The sequence below is a fragment of the Lacerta agilis genome, chromosome 14 (assembly GCF_009819535.1).
Source record: "Lacerta agilis isolate rLacAgi1 chromosome 14, rLacAgi1.pri, whole genome shotgun sequence".
In the NCBI taxonomy this organism is placed as follows: Eukaryota; Metazoa; Chordata; class Lepidosauria; order Squamata; family Lacertidae; genus Lacerta; species Lacerta agilis.
Window position 1 is genome coordinate 20,687,205 of NC_046325.1, and position 17,544 is coordinate 20,704,748.

Below are 17,544 nucleotides of genomic sequence, written 5' to 3' on the forward strand. Positions count from 1 at the left end.
CCCTGCACTGCAGGAATCTCAACTAAAGCATCCATGACAGATGGCCATCCAACATCTGCTTAAAAACCTCCAATGGAATCTGATGCTCTGTGGATGAACTTAACTCTAGCACTAGTTAGATCCAGATCTGACCAGTGCTACATAATGCTGGCTACTTATTATCAATCGAAGGACAAAATAATATGTTTATGATTCAGATGGAAAGAAGAAAAAATCTTCTAGCACTTTTGTTATGCATAATACAACTTCAGAAGTCAACAACACACTGGGGAAATGATAATCATACCTGTTAATGCCACTGAGATTCAGCACATGCTCACAACTCAAAAAACAAGATTCTGAAAAGGAGCTATAAAACCCTTGTATCCTTCAGAACTACATCCAGGTATTGGCAGGGCTCTGTCATTCTTCTGTTAGATAATCTCTCTTATATGTTAGGTTATATATCCACTTTCTGGCTTTAGAAACAATATGCAATGCAGTAGAGGGTACCATGGAAACTGACATTTGGAAGGGGCTTTTTGTCAACAGGATCGTGATGGTGATGGTGTTGTTGCTTATACTGTTGTGTCATACTGTATGCAAGACACATTTCATTAATTGCAGCATACGTGATGATCCTCTCTCCATTCCTCATGAATTTTACCAACCAGGAGACCTTTTCATTGGTGGGGTTGTTTCTCAAGTCGTGTTCCTCTATAATGCACTCTCTTTCATGGAACAGCCTTCAAAGATTGTGATTGGCGAGCCTATGTAAGACACGATCCCACTCCTCTCTCTCTCCCTCTCTCTCTCTCTCTCTCTCTCTCTCACACACACACTTTTGTAATGTGTTGAGATCATAATGACCAGGAACACATATTTAATGAATATTGCATTTATTTATTGTGGGTGGCAATGCTTGGACTTGTTAATAAATATTTTGCCTTCTATATTCTATTGCTGGGCACAAGGCATTAGTAAGCCTTTCCTCATAAGTGCCAATGAAATGAGTGGATCTGGTATACTTCTGTTTGCCCCTGAAAAATTACCTCCTAGCGGAATATACACTGGTACTTTGGTAGTTAGACACCTTTGTTGTCAGACAAATCGGCTCCTGAACACCGCAAACCCGGAAGTGAGAGTTCCAGTTTGCGAATATTTTTCAGAAGCTGAACATCTGACATGGTTTACGTGGCTTCCGATTGAGTGCAGGAGGCTCCTGCAGCCAATCGGAAGCCGTGTCTTGGTTTTCAAACTGTTCCAGGAGTCAAACGTACTCCTGAAATGGATTAAATTCAGGAACCAAGGTACCACTGTACTAGTATTTAATACTTGGCCAATGTTTTCAAAACATTTTGCTACTTCATTCTTCATCTCCATTTCTATCTCTCCCCATGACCTTTCAATTATTTTGTGCTTTTAATCTTTCATTTAACATTATTATGTTTGTGCAATACAACTTGTTTCATTGGTCCTGTTGATTTTAGCCTGCACTTCACCCAGACTACTCCCAGATTACGTAGGGAAAGTTCAGTTTTATTGCCACAAGGCCCACATCATATCTCACTCTCTAATGAGAGTTTGTGAATGAAAGCTTCATTATTACTCTTTGAAAAACATTTAAATGTGCACAGATAAATGATTATGGGAGTTGTGGATTTTTAAGGTAATTTTTTGAATTGGCCTTAAGTAATTGTTGTATGGTTTTCAGATGCATATAGAATATTTATGTGCATTTTTCTGTGGTTCATGACCCAGAACAGGTTGAGAACCAATGCTTTAGGTCTATATTGATCAATATCTGAAATATTTAAATGAATCCTCTTTTATTTCAGATGCCTCTGTGGATTGTTCAGAATCTGAATGTCCCAACAATGACCAAATCCAATGCATTCCCAAGGTTCCAAGCTACCATTCTTATGTTAGCAATCTTGGCTATTTCTTTCTCTCTGCTCACAATACTTTATCTTTTATAAAGTATAATAGCACACCCATAGTCAAAGCCAACAATCAGACTCTCACCTACATCTTTCTCATCTCCCTCCTGCTTTATTTCCTCTGCTTCTTTCTTTTCATTGGACAGCCTGGAAAGCTGATCTGTCTTTTCCAACAAATAACTTTTAGCATCACCTTCTCTGTGGTTTATTTCAGTGTTTTGGCAAAAACCATTACTGTAGTTTTGGCATTAGTGGCAACCAAACCATATGGGTTTGCTGGCCACTGTCAGCTTCATCTTGGATTTCCTTGCTAGGAAGTTAACTGACAGTTTCAATGTGGCCAAATTTATCACTTTCAGCTTGCTGGTGTTTGTAGTGTTTGGTTGTCCTTTGTTCCCACCTATTGGAGCACCAAAGGAAAATATATGGTAGCTGTGGAGATCTTTTCCATCTTGTCCTCTAGAGCTGGATTACTGGGTTGCATCTATCCCCATAAATGCTACTTTATTATATTCAGAGCTGAGCTGAATACTAGGGAACAACTAATCAGCAGAAGAAGAAAAAAAGAACTTGAGTGCATATCATTATTCTGCTTGCATATGTAGTTCGTTGGAAATGCTGGTTGTAGTGACATCTTAATAATTCAATCATTGGTCCAGTCAACTGCTTGTGGAGTTTAGCCAGAATCATTCCATTTCAATTTGTTCCTCACATTGGTTTGCTAACATTCCTTACATTTGAATAAAACAATTCCTGTTTAACTGTGCAGTAGAATCTTGGTGGATTCCTAACTTAGGTTGTAACTCCAGCAAAAGATCCTAAACCTCTCAGCAGTGTGTATATGAAGATACATGAGTGCTGACTACATACATGTGAGTCCAGGTACACACTTGTAACCCCCTCTGAAAGGCTTGAAAAATTCTATCCAAGATTATCAGTAATCAAGTTATTCTAATAAGCAATTGTTTATTTCAAAGTACTGTATTGGCTTGAATATAAGCCTCACTTTCCCCCCAAATCTTTTTGACCATGCAAAGGTTAAGTATGGCTCATATTTGTGACTTTGCAGTATGCAGCCAGGAGCGCGGGGCAAACAGCGCCAGGAGCGCAGCAAAGCGGTGGCCACCCCATGTGTAGTCCCCCGTCCTCTCCCCCAAGGCCAGGAAGGGAGAGAGCAAGGAAGGTGAAAGGCTGCTGGCAATGCAGCATGGCTCCCCCCTCCCTCCAGTATGCCGCCAGGAGCACCGAGGAATGGAGCGGCTTATATTCGGGTCTTTTTCTTTTTTTCTCCCCCCCTCTCCAATTTTAAAGGTGTGGCTTATATTCTTGTGCGACTTATATTTGAGCAAATACAGTATCTACATTGTTGTTATTTATATATTTCATCACACTTCCATACTTCTGGGGTTTCCCAGACATATCCAGGATTCGTCCAATGCTAATGGCATCTGGGGGAATTTCTGGCAATCATGAAAATGTCCAGGAAAACCTACACATATGGCTATTCTGGAAGTGCTGATTTTTCATTGCACTTCTTTTTTTTAAAAGCAAAAAAAAAAAGCTCAAAAACATTTAATTTGTTGATGCTCAGGAATTATTTAATGAAGTCCCCAAATCATTGCAGTTTTGAAATCAGTGGTTAAAATAAGTGCATTTTTTAAGGATTTAGAATGGCACCCAACTGTATCCAAACATAGGTGAAAACCTGCTTCTTGATCTTAGGAACCGTTATGCAAAAATTGGTTAGAATATCTCATCCAAATGTACAGTGAACAAACAACTTTCCAAAATGTATAGTAGATACATGGAGAAACTTACATCTAGATCTGGAGACAGAAAACTTGGACCTGCTGGGGAAGTGCCACATACTACTAATTATTCCTAAAAGGAGCAACTACTGGTAATAGTTGTAGGACTGCAATAAGGAAAATTCCTAGTAGTGTTCTCGAGCATGATACAGCTTCACCAACACACTGGGGACATGATAATGATCCTTAACTTTATCAAAATTATGGGTTTTTGCACAATTGACATTCAGAGCCTGTTAGCAAGATTAACAATCAGCATCTGATTTCAGCATCTGAAAAATACTATAAAACCCTTATGTTCAGAACAGGATCTAGGTAAGAACTGGGTTTTGTTACTCTCTTCTAAGTTTATATATATATATATATATATATATATATATATATATATATATATATATATATATACACACACACACACACACACACACACAGTACCAAAACTTGATTCTGCTGTGATACTTAAAACAAATCTCTGTTTCTCAACCTTGGCAGTGATCATGTTGGTCATTGTGTTTCTACTAGCACTATTATGTCATGCCGTATGCAAGAAACATTCCATTAATTGCAGCATATATGATGATCCCCTTCCCATTACTCATGAATTTTACCAGTCAGGAGACCTTCTCATTGGTGAGATTGTTTCTCAAGTATTCTTCCTCTATGATCTCCTCTCTTTTATGGAACAGCCTACACAGATTGTGATTTATGAACCTATGTAAGACCAGGTTTTTATCCTCTTTCTCTATCCTTCATTCTTCCATATGTCTGGACCATATCAGTTGCTTGACCTTGGGCTTATTATTTGTTGTTTTTAGGCAAAGTAAGTGAATCCAATAAGTGCACATAGAAGTTCATTAAGTAGAATGAACCATCAAGATTTTGAGAATTCAGCTCTTCAATTTAAATGTTTTATTTATCATGTCTATTATCTACTAAGGTTTTTAAGTTACACCACATTCTTGACTATATAGTTGTTTTATTAAAGTATTTTCATAGTTAACAAGGGTACATACAATGTCTCAGATTTCAATTCACAAAGAACTTTCTACAGGTAATTCATTCTTGAAGATCAGTTCTGAAGAATAGAAGCACCTTTTTATTGCTTCTGACACAATTGCGTTATTTATCAGCTGTAACAACTCTAAATTTTATTACAGTTCAGTGCCAAAGAACTACCAGCACATCCTGGCCTTAGCATTTGCTGTAAAAGAGATTAACAAGAGTCCCAACATTTTATCAAATCTCTCCTTGGGATTCAGCATTCTTAATAGCTACTACACTGCAAGGATGACCTATGTCTACTTTCTGCACAACACAAGACCTTACTTCTTCCCTCTCTCACTTTGAAATATGTTCAGTTCATAATTACTGAGAATGTGTTATCAAGAAATACTGTGATTTATTTACTTTCAGGGTGAGAAATAGGAGTGAGTGCAATATGTACAGAGAGGAATTTGTTCATATTGAACATTTAGATATACAGTTTGTTATATCACATATCATGCTTATTGCTGTGCATTTCAATATTATATTGCATAATTCTAAGCTACGCCACCCCTCAGTCTTACAAGATGATGTGTTAAAATGCTGTTTTATTGTAGCTGCAGCACTATTTTTTTTTAACAGACTGTAACTCTGATTACAGTTCAGTGCCTAAGAATTACCAGCACATCCTGGCCTTTGCATTTGCTGTCAAAGAGATCAACGAGAATCCCCACATCTTACCAAATATCTCTCTGGGACTCCACATACTCAATAGTTACTATACTGCAAGGATGACCTATAAAGCTACCTTAAGCCTTCTGTCAACACGACATAGGTTTGTCCCCAACTTCAAGTGTCACAACCAGAACAATCTGATAGCTGTCATTGGAGGATGTCTTTCTGAGATCTCTGTCAATGTGGCCATCATTTCAGCAATCCACAAAATTCCACAGGTAAGCTATGGTGGTATGGTGATTTTACAACTGTGGCACAGCATCATGATTTCAGAAGTTGCCCGTGATATTTTGGTTACAAACTAGTTTAGGGCAAGCTATTTGTTATTCTTGGTCTATCACAAATAGTATAAGATGTTGGATACAACTTGTAAATGCAAATAATGGTAATGGTAAAAAAGCTTCAATGTAACTGAAAAAGTATTCTAGAAATTAATAAGAAACAGAAACTTTTCTACAAACTTCCATGTAAACAAAGATACAAGCATTTTCAGCAGTTAAATTTGGAATCACCAGGATCTTCAAGAATTCCAGAAGTGTAAGTTGTGGGCAGTGAATGAAAACAGAATAGAGTGTGGAATGTGGGAGCTTTATGTCTACACATGCCATGTTTTTAAAGCTGTAAAATACAGGCACCATCTAGGAATTATATTCAGTGCTATTTTTCTATAAAAAGAGATGCCAGAACTCATGATGAACACCTCCCTTATTCTCTTATAATGACAATGGTTCCCAGCTGAGACGTGCCAGAATTGAGTTCCAACAAGTTTGGGCTGAAGAAAATCCATGATACTATAAAACTGAGTCTCCAGGAAGATATCATGTTTATTGGGAACATACTTTGAAAATATTGATTTGCTCAGTTGTCAAAATGTTTCTGTGTTCCAGTTTCACAAAGATATGCAAGGTTTACTGCAAAACTTTTATTTTTCTATGCACTATAAATTGGAATATGACAAATAATTTGTTTGTTTTTACTACATAATGTTATATTGATCCTTAAGTCATTGTATTCCTCTCATGTGTCATCATGTGTTTAACACTATTATGAATAGAACATCTCCCTCAATCAATCAATCAATCACATATAAACTATATAAATTACAGGACAGAAGGACATGTTCTATAGATCCTACCTCCTGTTTATCACAGGGACATGCCCTTAAAGAAAGAGGGATCCAGCATACCTGTCCCAAAGCACTTGGAATGGAATTAAATCTAGCCAGAATAAACGTTCTGCAGTATTCAATAACATTGGATGTAAGAGCACATCAACAACTGAATTTTGCAGCTCCTCCTGCTCTCATTATCCACAGGTTGTTTGACTCAATTGCCTACAGGACTCACTGAAAAACATTGATAAAATATGTTTTTTTAGGATCCATTTGAATAATGCTTATAAATTTCCTTCCAGCTCACTTATGGGTCATTTCTGCCAGGACAGCACGCTAAAATGCAATACCCTTTTTTGTATCAGATGGTCCCAAATGAAGCCCACCAGCACATAGGAGTGGTGCGCTTACTTCAGCATTTTGGATGGACATGGGTTGGGCTTGGTGCTGTGGATGATGACAAGGGGGACCAGTTTTTACAGACAATTGTGCCAATGCTTTCACAAAATGGCATCTGCTATTCTTTCATAGTAAGACTACCAAAATGGAATTATCTGGATGAAATTATAGACTTGGCTGTACGGCATTTTGAAAGCTATACAATTGCATTTGAGGCAACAGCTAAAGTATTTTTTGTCTATGGAGAACCTCCATCTTTTCAAGGTTTGAGAATATTGCTGTTTGCAGCACCCTTCTTCTCTTTGCCACCTCTGGGTAGAGTGTGGATTGTTACATCTCACTGGGATTTTGCATCACTTTCTGCTCAAAAAGATTGGGATTTACAAAGCTTTCATGGTACCATATCCTTCACAGCTCACTCAAATCAGCCATCAGGATTCCCAAAGTTCCTTCAGATGCTAAAACCCTCCTGGGCAAAAGGAGATGGCTTTATCCAAGACTTCTGGGAGCAGGCATTCAGCTGTTCACTAGAAATGTCTATGGGCCAAGAGAAGAACCAGAAGAAAACCTGCACGGGGGAAGAGAACCTGGAGAGTCTTCCCGGAAGTGTGTTTGAAATGAGCATGACTGGACACAGCTACAATGTCTACAATGCAGTATATGCAGTGGCACATTCCTTGCATGCCATATACAAATCCAGCCCCAATGAGAGAAGGTTGATAGAAGGAGAGAAACTGTTTTTTCAAAAAGTTCAACCATGGCAGGTAACTGTAACTTGTGTAAAAGATACAGATGAGCTAGCTTTTGATAAAAAAATAATAAAAGGGATTATATATCTGCATAATATAGTTCCACTATTTTTGTCCTTATCATTTCGTTTCAATCTTGGTTTTGTTTCTTTCAAATTGATTCTGGTAACAAATACCAACCATATGATAAAATAAGGTAGGGCTGTTTTATTTGTGTGTGTGTGTTTTGTTTTGTTTTTTGTAAATAAACGTAACCAGTTTCCTATTTGGAGCCAATGGAGGCAAGTGGCATTGAGTACTATAAAGTTCTCACATGTGCTGTCAAAATAAAATGGAAGAAAGACCTAATAGTCACTTTCTCTACATTCTCTCTCAATCTAGATCCATAACTTTCTCAGAGGCTTCATATTCAACAACAGTGCTGGAGATACCGTGTGCTTTGATGAAAATGGGGAATTAGTTGTAGGTTTCGACGTTACAAACTGGGTGATTTCCCCTAATGGGTCGGTAATTAGAGTCAAAGTTGGAAGACTGGAACCTCAGGCTCCTACAGGCAAAGAGTTAATCATTCATGATGATCAAATTGTGTGGCATCAAAGCTTTAATCAGGTTAAATATAGCTGCCTGGTTATTTGCTGTCTGTGACCAATTTTTGTCCTATAAGCCATTTTTTTGTAAGCCATTGAAAACAACTTTGTACATTCCAGTTTTAATTTTGGTAAAAGCCAACAGAAAGGGTTGTACATGTCCATAAACACACCTTTAAATCTCCCACAGCGGCAAATGGGAGGTATCACCACCCTGAGTGGTTTCCAACATAATGAAAACACAGCAAAATGTCAAACATTATAAACTTCCCTGATATAGGGCTTCCTTCAGGTGTATTGAAAAGGTTGTGTAGTTGTTTTCATGTTTAACATCTGATGGGAGGGTGTTCTACAGGGTGCGTGCAATTACCAAGAAGGTCCTCTGTCTGATTCCCTGTAATTTCACTTGTCACAGTGAGGGAACCTCCATGAGGCTCTCAGAACTGGACCTCAGTGTCCAGACTAAATGCATATGTGTATGCATATGCTCCTTCAGGTTTACAGGGCCAAGGCTGTTTAGGGCTCATCCTCATTCTCCCCCTCATATATGCTAACTGTTGCAGAGGAGCAGTAATCTGTAATTGCAACACCACTTTTATGTTTCTCTATAGGTGTATCCCCTTTCTGTGTGCAATGACAACTGCTATCCTGGCTACAGCAGGAAAAAGAAGGAAGGGGAGAAATTTTGCTGCTACGATTGTGCTCCATGTCCAGAAGGGATGGTCTCTAAGTGGAAAGGTAGGAGGCATAATGTACAGAAATGTCAATACAATTCCATAGCACAGGACGTTTCTCCAATGCTTGCAGACTGCTTTTAAAAAATAATAATTGTCTTTATATTTTTTGTTGATGTGAGATTGAAATTACCTTGATATTATGAGGTGGCCAAGGGTGGTGTGTCCATTAAACATTTGTCCTCTGCTTATTACATCATCTTCCTGTCACTCTTTGAAACACAGGAAGCCATGAAGAATGGTTCCCAAGTACCTGAGAATATTGTGAACACTGGTTCAGTATTTAAATGAAATTCTTCCATTTACCTTAAAAAAACAACTCTGCTCCCATTTCTTTAAAAGTGCATTAGGAGATACCATTGGGTTTTCAGGAAGCCTGGGTATCCAAGAACATTGCCAAAAGCTGACCACTTTGTTTAAAGATAGGATTCTCACAAAACTCCACAGTCCCCAAGAAAGTCAACTCAGCACAGTAACACAAAAAATCACTCATGAAAATTTAACCAAAACGATATCTCCTCTTTTCTAATTTTGGGACATGGTTTCTTTTTTAGTAAGTTAATGGATATTTTTTTAAAAAATGAGGTGAGTTTTGGCATACCTCAGCAATCTACTAAATTAATGGGATTTATTAAATTAGGGATTTAATAATGTCCCAAGAACATTTAGAGGAGGTTGATGATTTACATTTATATCCCACCTTTTCTCCAAGTTGCTCAAGGTGGTCTGCACAGTTCTCACCCATCTCTATTGTATCCTCACAAGAATCTAGTATAAGCTGAGAGACAGTGACTGGCTCAGGAAGCTTTGCAGCTGAATGCAGATTTAAACCCTGGTCTCCTAGGTCCTAGTCCAACACAAACCATTGTGGGACACTGGATGTTCAGTATACCATTTCAACACCATCCACAGATTTATTTGGAACTGCAACAACAATGCTCTCACTCGCTTTTAGAAATGTAGAGTGTCATTTTTACTGCGGCTGACCAAAGGACTAAAAGAACACAAAATGAGACACTTCATCTGTCTAGATAAAGGCTGGTCAGCACCTTTAATTAATTATTTAAAATAATTTAAATAATTCTTCTTCTTCTTTCCAGACATGGATGCCTGTGTCAATTGTCCAGAAGATCAGTATCCCAATAAGGAAAAAACTCAATGTATTCCCAAAGTTCCAAGCTACCTCTCTTACAAAGAGAATTTAGGGGTCAGCTTAGTTACCTTAGCTATTACTTTCTCCTTCCTCACAACCTTAGTACTCTTAACTTTTGTGAAGCACAGCGATACCCCTATAGTCAAAGCCAACAATCACACCTTGACCTACATCCTTCTCATCTCCATTCTCCTTTGCTTCCTCTGCTCCTTCCTCTTCATTGGAAAGCCTGGAAAGGCAATCTGCCTTCTCCGCCAAACAGCATTTGGCATTGTCTTCTCTGTGGCCCTTTCCAGCATTTTGGCAAAAACCATCACTGTGGTTCTGGCATTCATGGCAACCAAGCCAGGATCTAGGATGAGGAAGTGGGTAGGGAAAGGACTGTCAAATTCTATTGTCCTTTCTTGCTCATTTGTTCAAACTGGCATTTGTACTCTTTGGCTGAGAACTTCCCCTCCATTCCCAGATACAGATATGCACTCAGCCATGGGGGAAATAGTACTGGAATGTAATGAGGGTTCAGCTGTCATGTTTTACTGTGTCTTGGGCTATATGGGTTTTTTGGCCATTGTCAGTTTCTTTGTAGCTTTCCTAGCCAGGAAACTACCTGACAGTTTCAATGAGGCCAAATTTATCACTTTCAGCATGCTGGTGTTTTGCAGTGTTTGGTTAACCTTCATTCCAACCTACCAAAGCACCAAAGGGAAATACATGGTAGCTGTGGAGAGTTTCTCCATATTATCCTCCAGTGCTGGATTACTGGGTTGCATCTTTTTCCCTAAATGTTACATTATTGTGCTTAGGCCAGAGTTGAACAGCAAGGCACAACTGATAAACAGAAAAAAGTGAGACAAAATATATAAATCCATTCAGCTCTTATATAGAGATCATTGGAAATGCTGGTGAAGGGGATGTCATGAGAATTCAAGCATAGGTCCTGTCTTCAACAAACATTCCACACTCAATCTATGGAGAATAGAGTTAAAATGGAAATGTCCTGTTTCAATTTGGCCCCAACCCCTACCTTAGATTTGCTTCTATGGACCTACTGCTGGAGTAACAGTTACCCATTTCACAAAAAGGAGAGCTATTCTCATTCTTCAATTTATTTATTTTACAATTTATTTATTTTACAAATTTATAAACACTTATAGCCAAAAGCTATTGAAGATGTGTACAATACACAGCATTCTGTTCTCACAGTAGATAACCAGACGCCTTTCAGAAATCCACAAGCAGGACCTGAATACAAGAGCACATTCTCTTTCTCGAGTTTCCAGCATCTGGTATTCAGAAGCATACTGTCTACAAGTTCTACGTGAAAATTGACTTTTTTAAAATAAATGTAGTCATACTACATATGACAGAGTTTGAGGGCTGTTAAATATATTGGTTTAATATGCTTAAAATGCTATGTTTGAATGTGTTGTATGTAAAATGCTATGCAGAGAGGTCAGCATTAGGTTGTCTCTAGCTAAATGTGGGGAAGAAAAGGATAGATGTTTGCATTCAAATTAATTGATGACTCATCCCAGAAATTCTTCTGGCTGCAATCTCTTTACCAGCAGGAAGATGAAACCTGAGGACTCAGTGTCCCAGTCAGTCGTTGAAGTTCAGCAATGATGAACATGTGAGATGCTTACATAGGCTCTCTCTGTGGGACCAGAGAAAGGAAAGTTATTGAACTGTATTAAGGACTAAAAAGAAGATGGGACCACCTTGCTTGCTGTTTAAAAGCAATGTTCTACTTTGTATTTTGCAATTTTTTGTAACTAGTTTGAGACTGTTCTGCAATAAAGCTTTGAAACTTATTCTTGTGGTGTAGAGCAAGTTCATTTCTACTCTGCACAATGTCCAGATAAGGGATTCTGTTTGCAACAACTCTTTAACAGAGGCTGCTTTCATTCTCTCTTAATAGTTTCAAGATGCTTTGGAGCAGGTTCAAACTGTGTTGCTGCTGTTCTGGGTAAGTAAACAAGGAGATGCTGCAAATAACTTCCCGTGTAACTTTATGTAGAATGGTTGAGTACACAGGAATACTAAATGGGAAAGCTATGGGTGCCCTCAGAGATTGTTACGTATGGCTGTATCCTAATTTAAATCACATATACCTGTGTCATTCTTGGCAGCCGTACATGGTGCACAAACCAAGTAATTAGCTCCATATTATTTAGAAAATGAAAGCTCCACCCCCACCCCAAAAATCACTAGAATGATTTGTAAGTGAATTTAATGCTAGCTCTGTGCAGAAGCAACAAGATTCATTTTTTAAACCCCTTCATCTTTTATGCATAATGCAACTTCAAAAGCAAACAGCATATTCAAGACTAATAATAATAGCTATTATAGTAAATAAATTGCTGGTTTCTCCATAGCAAACTCAGCAATCAGTGTTTGAAAAAAGCTGCAAAACACACAGTGTTCAGAAATGAAGCCAGGGATAGGCAGGGCTCTGCCAAGCTTTCTTCTTGCCCAGTGAATTTTACACTTTCCAGATTCTTATTGTGAAAAATTGTGCCTTGACTGGGTATCAATTAACATCCCCATACATTGCCTCACCACTGTATAAAATAAAGTAAGGAGATCCAAACTAACTCACCTGTTAAGCATGACTTCCACTGAAATCAACAGCCATACCCTAACTTAAATTCCATCAATTTCAATTGGAGCTAACGTCAACTATCTTAATCTGTGGGAATCCAACCCATTAAGAACATGTGGTTCAGAGAAACTGAGGAACAGGGAACCTAAATTAATTATAAACCTACAGCATGGATGCCCAGATTCTGTAAGAGGATAAGCTACAGATCAGTAAGGATATCATCTACCATTCAAAAGAGGCCGTAGTAACATTGCTGTCATCTACATTGAACGCTATAGTTGGAAAAATGGAGATCTGTGTTGGGAGGGGGTATTTTGTCAACAAAATCATGCTGGTGGTGATGTTGTTGCTTCTACTGCTCTGTCACACAGTGTCCAGGACATATTCTATAAATTGCAGCATATATGATGATCTCTTCCCTATTTCTCATGAATTTTACCAGCCAGGAGACCTTCTCATTGGCGGGATTGTTTCTCAAGTCTTCTTTCTCTATAACAACCCCTCTTTCTTGGAACAGCCTACAAAAATCACGATTGGTGAACCTATGTAAGGCACTGTTTCCTTGTTCTCTCTCATTCTGTAATATGTCCAGGCCAAAACAAATATCTAGAGATGCAACATCATGGGGAAATATGCTTAAATAACAGGTTATTTACTTTCTCTCATGAAAATGGTGACATCCCTGCAACTTTTTGTGTGACTTTGCTAGGCATAAACGCAAGTATGTTTTCTTCCAGAATACCTTTGCAATGAATGGATTCTATGTATTTTTACAGGATTCCTAAAGAATAACCAAATGCCTTTCTATAATTTTGTCACACCTGTTCTTCCCAAACTTTCTTCCCTCTCATCCTTGGCCTCCATCGTTGCCTCCTCCACTGCACTTCCAATCCTTAGTTCTTTTTAATATTTAATTTTATTATTTTTCAATTATGTTTGTTTCTTTTAGAATATGTTTCTTTCTTCATATTGTTTTCAGCTCTGCAGTTTGCCTGCTCTTTTCCCACCTTTCTAGTTCATTCAGCTGACTTCATATCTTTATCTGGAGTTAGGTTTTGTTGTTGACATTGAAAGGGATTCACTCACCTAAATTTAGGAACAGCACAAGATTTATCCTACAATATTTTACAGGATTTACCTTTTCCTGGGGTGGATAATTTATTTAATGTCTTACTTTATTTTAACTTGATCTATTAATGTCTATGGTTTTCAGATACAACTCAGATTGGGAAACATACAGCTAAGTGATGACAAATATTACACCAGCATTTTTTCATTGCTGTTGCTGCTGTTTTATTAAAATGCTGTTAACTCTTATTGCAGTTCAACTCCTAAGAACTATCAACATATCCTGGCCTTAGCATTTGCTGTCAAAGAGATAAATGAGAATCCCCACATCTTATCAAACATCTCTCTGGGGTTCCAAATTCTAAATAGCTACTACACTGGAAGGATGACCTATAAGGCCACCCTGAGCTTGCTTTCCACACAGCATAGGTTTGTCCCAAATTTCAAGTGCCACCACCAGAACAATCTGATAGCTGTCATTGGAGGATGCATCTCTGAGATCTCTGCCAATACTGCAATCATCTTAGCAAGCCAGAAGACTCCACAGGTTAGCACCATGAATGCGGGTATGGGAATTTAACAATTGTGGAACATCATCTTGATATCAGATGAGCATTTGATATCTATCAAAATTATATCTTGGGTAGCAAACTGGTTAAATTTGGACTTGAGGACAATGGGTGTGTTTGCAAGGCATACTAAGCAAAGCTGGCATGGCTAGCATAGCTGTTGTTCCACCCTGGGGTTAAAATTCAGGAGAGGAGAAAGGCAGAACTGAGTTCCTTTCCTGGAGTCCATGCTAGTATGCCATATGTTGGCTTACTGAGACACACAAATCAGACCAACATATTAATTTTTTTATTTATTTGTGCAGATTCACAGATAATTGCAAAATAGTTTTCAAAAGTACTCATCAAAAACTCAAATGAGCTTGTCAACATTTTTATCAATGACTTAGATGAAGGTTGGCACATGCTCCAAGACTGGGAGAATTGTTAACATCAATGAAGGCAGAAATAACATTCTTATTTTGTTTTTGATGTAATGGATATTACATAGAAAATTAAATTCAAGCAACACAAAGCACTGTATTTAGGCAAAACAATCAGATGTACAGCTACAGGATGTAGGATGTCTGATGGCAGTAGTATGTATGAAAATTGTATCATAATTACATTTGCTGAGAAAAAGTCAAAACCTAAGTCAGGAATTGGAAAAGAGTCAATTAATTTTTTTTAGTTTGCTTTAATGGAACCATAGTTTCTATGTTACAATACTCAGTTATTTAACATCACATCGCAGCACCTCCTTGGGGGTATTAGATGCAGTTTTCCATGTTCACTTTAGGATAAAATACATCTAGAAAAATCATTACAATACAACAATAAATTACTGAATCCCATTAGAAAAAGACATAGGCTAAAATAGGCTGAAACTAACATTGGATACATGACTGAAGTTCATTGGAGAATGTGCCCCACTTCACCCCTACAATGATTCAATGATTTAACACTCACTATTTTTCCATCAGAAAAATATGTTTATATTTTATTTTAGCTAACTTATGGATCATTTTTTGCCAGTAAAAGGTGTCAAAAGGCTATTCCCATTTTTGTACCAGATGGTCCCAAATGAAACCTACCAGCATATGGGAATTGTGCAGTTACTCCAGCATTTTGGATGGACGTGGATTGGGCTCTTAGCTGTGGATGATGACAGAGGGGACAGGTTTTTACAGACAATTCTGCCAATGCTTTCCCAGAATGGTATCTGTTCTGACTTCATACTAAGAGTGCCAAAATGGAATTACCTAGATGAAATTCTAAACAGGATTTTACAGCAATGGGAATATTATGAAGTGCTGTTCAACAGAAAAGCCAATGTGTACTTTGTATATGGAGAACCTCCATCCTTTCAAGGCTTGAGACTGTTGCTGTTTCTAGCACCATTCTTCAAACTGCCACCTCCGGGCAAAGTGTGGATTGTAACTTCCCACTGGGATTTTGAATCACACTCTGTTCAAAAGATTTGGGATACACAAGCCTTTCATGGTTCTATATCTTTCACAGTGTACTCAAATCAGCCAGTAGGATTCCAAAGGTTCATTCAGATGGTAAAACCTTCCTGGTCAAAATATGATGGTTTTATCCAGGACTTCTGGGAACAGACATTCAACTGCTCATTAAAAATGTCTAAAGAAAATAAAGTGGAAGAAAAGAAAACCTGCACAGGGGAGGAGAAACTGGAGAGCCTTCCTGGAATTTTGTTTGAAATGAACATGGTTGGCCACAGCTACAATGTCTACAATGCTGTCTATGCTGTGGCATATGCTTTGTATGCTGTATTCAAATCCTATCCCAGTCACAGAACAATGGTAGGTGGAAGAAAATATGCATTTCAAAAGTTGCAACCATGGCAGGTAATTCAATACTGTTTACATCATTCATTTATCCATTCTTTCTGAGTGAATTTTGAGACAGAGCTAAAAAGCAGGTGTTGATCTGCATAAAACAATTCTAACAAATTTGATTTTTTTGTTTTCTTTATATTTTACCAGCTTTTCACATTTTTAAAAGTACTGACTGCAACATGGAATAGTCTTATATTATCATGAGCAAATAGAGGGCAAGGATCATATAAAACATTAAGTCCACAAATATATTTTCCATAAGAGCAAGAGAGCAAAAAAGAGGGAAAAGCTTAAACAGGTTGCTGTGAATCTCACACAATTAATTTCAAGACCTAATTGTCCCTTTGTTAATATTTCTTTCAATCTAGGTCCATCACTTTCTAAAGCACATTAAATTCAACAACAGTGCTGGAGACAGTGTGTACTTTGATGAAAATAGAGAATTAGTTACTGGTTTTGATGTTACAAACTGGAAGATCTTCCCTAATGGCTCAGTGGTTAGAGTGAAAGTTGGAAGTCTGAAACCTCAGGTTCCTCCAGCCAAACAGTTAACTGTTAACGATGAGCAAATTATGTGGCATCCATGCTTTAATCAGGTTTGTTGTAAATGCAAATACTTGAGTTTAGAAAAAGATTAATTCTGATTAAAGAATATTTTGCTGCTCAGCTATGCTGGGTAGCATTCATGCCCACCAACCCTATTAAACTGCCCACACCACACGCAATTAAAATCACATGATGAGTGGGCAGGAGCTCATTTGCTGCACCCACTCCTTATTGACCATCCCAATTACTTCCACATTCTACTCACGTAGGCTGCTAATGCAAGTTAGAACTTTTACTATGAAGAATTCAAAATACTTGTGGAAGGGCTGCACAAGTTAAAAAAAAAAGTCCTTCTGTAGATATTGAGCTACAGAAATGGATGGCATGTGTGTGACAACTGGGGCCTTGGATTAATGGATTCTCTCTCTCTCTCTCTCTCTCTCTCTCACACACACACACACACACACACACATTCTGCTGGAGGAGAATGATTTAAGGGAGCTAATCTCCTATTGCTAATATCTTTCATACAATTCTGTACAGGTGCTTCCTATTTCGGTATGCAATGACTATTGCTTTCCTGGCTTTAGCAGGAAAAAGAAGGAGGGGAAGAAATTTTGCTGCTATGATTGTTCTCAATGTCCAGAAGGGAAGATTTCTTACCAGAAGGGTAGGAGTCATAATATAAAGAGATAAGCAAATCTCATTAACAAGAACTGCTAGTTTATTTATTCATGTA

General features: G+C 38.0%; 1 pseudogene; it reads left to right on the forward strand.

Annotated features, from left to right (window-relative positions):
• The first annotated feature begins 5,502 nt into the window (after positions 1–5,502).
• Positions 5,503–11,024, forward strand: LOC117057610 (annotated as a pseudogene).
• The last annotated feature ends 6,520 nt before the right edge of the window (positions 11,025–17,544 follow it).